Source organism: Dipodomys merriami, unplaced genomic scaffold (genome assembly GCF_024711535.1).
Source record: "Dipodomys merriami isolate MVZ:Mamm:240054 unplaced genomic scaffold, mDipMer1.0.p SCAF_56, whole genome shotgun sequence".
Lineage (NCBI taxonomy): Eukaryota > Metazoa > Chordata > Mammalia > Rodentia > Heteromyidae > Dipodomys > Dipodomys merriami.
The window spans coordinates 2,848,689-2,853,281 of record NW_027206135.1 but is presented as its reverse complement, the minus strand read 5'-3'; positions in this window follow the sequence as shown (position 1 = coordinate 2,853,281).

The following is a 4,593-nucleotide window of genomic DNA, read 5'->3' as shown; positions in this document are numbered from 1 at the left end:
TGTCGGTGTGGGGGGGGGGAGGGGGGTATAATTGGGTGGGGGGAGGGGGGTAAAATTGGGTGGGGGGAGGGGGGAGGCGGGGAAGGGAAGTGAAGGGTAAACAAAGGAGGAGGCTGCAATGCTTGGTAAGAAATGTATGCATTATCCTGCCCATGTAATTGTAGCCCCCCTGTACAGTATGTTCTCAAATAAAATAAAATACAATTAAAAAAAAAAATCTTCCGGCTAGACTCCCTTATGTGTCACCTTGATGATGACAACCATACTGTATGCTGTTTTCAGTCATAAATGTTAAAGAAAATTTGTATGTTTTAGAAAAGGGGATTTAGGGCTGAGAATGTTGCTTAGTGGTAGACTGTTAGCCTAGTATGCATGAAGTCCTAGGTTTGATTCCTCAGTACTACATAAACAGAAAAAGGTGGAAGTGGCACTGTGTCTCAAGTGGTAACGTGCTAGCCTTGAGCCAAAAAAGCTCAGGGACAATGCCCAGGCTCTGAGTTCAAACCCCAGGACTGACCAAAAAAGAAAAAAAGAGAAGATTTAGCGGGACCCTTTATAGTGTAAAGTAAAGCAGAAGAGGCCTGATCAAATTATAACCACACATAGCAGAGTGGTGGTCATAGCTAATGAGAAGCAACCAAGAGATAATTGCTGTCTTGGAATTATAAGGAAAACTCAAATCCAAATTGTAGTCAAGCTGGAGGACATTTGTGGGAAACTGCACTTCCCTGGGCCTAGTGTACCTTGAACTTATCAGTACACACATGGAACACTCAATAGCTCTGACTCATTCTGTAGGAGAGGAGAAATCTTGGACTCATTAGTCCACAGAAGGCCTTGTTTGTGTACATTCATTTTTCAGTATACTTCACATTGTCCTTTGAACATGAAAAAAAGGCCAGTAAATGTAAGTTTCAATTCTGTTAAGGATTTATGAGCACAAATGCAAGCTGTGAATTAATCTCAATGCTGTATACATTAAAAAAGAAAAGAAGAAAAGAAGAAAAGAAGGCAAACAAGAATGAAGTTACACTGAGTGCATTGGGCAGGAATGTTCATACCTTTAATCCTAGCTACTCAGAAAGCTGAGCTCTGGGGATCACAGTTCAAAGCCAACCTGGGCAGGATAGCCTGTGAGACTCTTATCTCTTTCTTTCTCTCTCTCTCTCTCTCTCTCTCTCTCTCTCTCTCTCTCTCTCTCTCTCTCTCTCTCTCTCTCTCTCTCTCTCTCACTTTGTCGGTTGGCCTGAAATCTGGGCCTGAGCACTGTCCCTCAGCTCTTCAGCTCAAGGATAGCACCCTACCACTTGAGCCACAGTGCCACTTCTGGACTTTAATGCTTATGTGGTGCTGAGAAATCGAACCCAGGGCCTCATGCATGCAAGGGAAACACTTTACCACTGAGCCACCTTCCCAGCCTGAGACTCTTATCTCTGATTAACCACCAAAAAGTCAGAAGTGGTACTCTAGCTCCAGGGAGTAGATCATTGGCCTCAAGCAACAAAGCTCAGAGTCAGCACCTAGATCCTAAGTAGTTCCAGTCCAAGGATGGATGTGGGCACAAGCATATACAAGCACGCATGCACACGCGCGCACGCGCGCACACACACACACACACCAGAAGTGAAGCTGTGCCTCATTTGGTAGAACATTGACCTTGAGCAAAAAAGTTAAAGGACAGTGCTCAGGCTCTGAGTAGTTCAAGCCCTAGGACAGACACAGAGAAGGGGGAAAAAGCTAGGACTAAAGCTGTGGCTAAAGTGATAGAGTATCAACCTTGAGTGAAAAAGCTAAGTGACATCACCTCGTCACAGAGTGACTGCCTATGGAAGGAAGTGGAATCACTCATCACAAGTGAATCACAAATTTTTCACAGGTACGAATGAAGTAGTCTAAAACAAAAGACACTAAAATGATAAATGAATTCCAGTAATCTTTCTGATTCTTCAAATTGAAGTTCTGTCAACTGTCAGGTGTGTTATATGATGATTCAAATGATGAATGTTTTAATCATAAATAGAATTAGATAATATCATCATGAATAGGGAGAATTCCAAAAATAGCTCTAATAGTACTATGTTGATTCATTCTCTTTCAAAGACTCTCACAAGGTACAAAATCTAGTCAGTTGTCATCGACAGCAACCATCCTACTCCCACAGCACTCCTGTTTCCTCTTTCTTCCCTCTAACCCTTCACAGTTCTGGAGGTTCACTATGTTCCATTATCGCTGCTACCTCCATTTTCTCATCCTGCATTTCACTCACCTTGCTTTGGAGAGTCTCTAAAAGCTGCCTTGCTTGATTGGCACTACTGTTAACGTTTCTCAAGTATCTGTATCCACTCTTCTCTCCTGTGCATTCTCAGTTTTGATATTCCTGAGATCTTCTAGATATTTCTACTGTGGCTCAAGTGATAAGAGGGTCTCCTAAACCAGCACAGGACCTTGATTTCAATCCCTAAAATGCACTCATTTCCCCCTTTTATCTCACATCAAAGCTATGAACATAACTGGTCTGCTATTTTCAAAATAGGTCCATAATCTAACCACTAAACACTGCCTCTATTCCTTTCCTAGTCACTATCAAATGTTGCTGGATTGCTATAGTAGCCTTCTCATTGATCCCCAGACTTTGGTCTTTACTCATGTCAACATTCTCTTGAGCATAGCCAAAGACATGGTTTTTTGTTTTGTTTGGTTTTGGTTTTGTTTTGCTGGTCTTGGGGCCTGAACTCTGGGCCTGGGCAATGTCCCTCCCTCTTCAGCTCAAGGCTAGTGCTCTGCCACTTGAGCCATAGCAGCACTTCAGGCTTTTTCTGCTTATATGGTGCTGAGGAATCAAACCCAGGCCATGCTAGGCAAGCACTCTAGCACTGAGCAACCCTCCAAGCCCAAGATATGCTTTATTTTTTTTCCAAATTCTTTATTGTGATTAAGTGATTACATAATTTCCCACATTTCACAGTATTGTGGGATAGTGATGCTTAGTCAAAGTCATAAACACATTCTAACTCTCATGGGGCAAATTGTCTATCATGGTCTATAACATTTATGAGTTCTATGAGCTTTGACAACACAGTTATTTCTTCCACATTAGGTGATATGTACATTTCTTTTGTCAAGATATGCTTTTTAGGGCTGGGAAGGTGGCTTAGTGGTAGAGTGCTTGCCTTGCATGCATGAGGCCCCGGGTTCTATTCCCCAGCACCACATAAGCAAAAAGGAAAAAAGCCGAAGTGGCACTGTGGCTCAAGTGGTAGAATGCTAGCCTTGAGCTGAAGAGCTGAGGGACAGCGCCCAGGCCCAGAGTTCAGGCCCACGACTGGACGCCCCCCCCCCCCAAAAGATATGCTTTTTAATCAGAGGTCATTGTTAGTATTATGCTCACCTTTGATCCTCAGCTCCACCCATACCTGGAGTTCCCATCCATTCCTGGAGTTCCCTCCATACAGCTGGCCCCTCCCTCTCACCTCTCAGACCCACCTGAACTCCCATCTACCTCACTTCCTAGCCCCCCAGACCCTCCTGCTACCTGGATGGTGATGGAGGCCATGTGCTCCTCTTGGGGGAAATATGGCTCCGCTAATTAGCCTTATAATAATCTTTCTCCTGTGCCTGCCTACGTCTGTGTGGTCCCCTGGGATGGATGTGTCTGATCCTCTTACATTGGTAGCCCACATGGGGATAGGCTCCCCAGTGGATTTGCTCCTTCCTCCACTTCAGAAGGGGATTTGACCAGCTGCCCTGGGACCTATCCTGAGATCCTACACTCTGGTCGCCAGAGGACCATCAAGGTAACTTTCTCCTGATCAAGTGTTCTACCTGCCCATCCAACACTGCTAATTAAGTCCTACTCCAGGGTAAGTGACCAGTTTATCCGAGGTTCAGGCAAAATCTTGGCCAAGTGCGCAGACCTAGCCACATGGGGCCTACTGTGGCCCAAGACCCCCGTGGACAAATGTGATGATGTTCTCCACTGGCTGGGCCACCCCCCCCTGTAGGAGCTAACCAACACTGTAGATGATGCTCTACTGTAGGCATGTGGCTGCAGGTCACTTACCATGGGAAGGACACTAAATTTCTTTACATTGAGGCCACCTGGGCCTTGGAGGGCTGATGAGCCCCCATCAGAGTCAAAAAACTCAACTTGATTCTGTGACCCTCCCCTCCTCCCCCAAACCTGACCTGCTAGGCCACATGGCTGTTATGCTAGGCCACATGGCTGTTATGCTAGGCCACATATCTGTTCGTGTCTTATCTTTTGTTTACTAAATTTCTTGTTCACAAAGTTTGTGTTTTGAATTGACCACGTGGTTCCATCACAATTAGAAAAAGTAATACTGCAAAAATTTCAAAACTTTAAAATGGCCGATTTTCAAATCTAAGCTCACTCTATAATCTGTGAACAAACATGTCTGTCTGTGTCTATTTGACTCTCTGTAAGTGGTTATAGTTTTAGGGTTACCAAGTACTCTGCTTACTAAAAATCTTTGTCAGTGGAAGCTGTTATTTAATCTAAATTGCTTTAAAACTTCAGGGAGTTTTAAAAGCCTTGGAAAAGGAGTTTGAAAAGATGGTTTCCTTTGCAAAGTA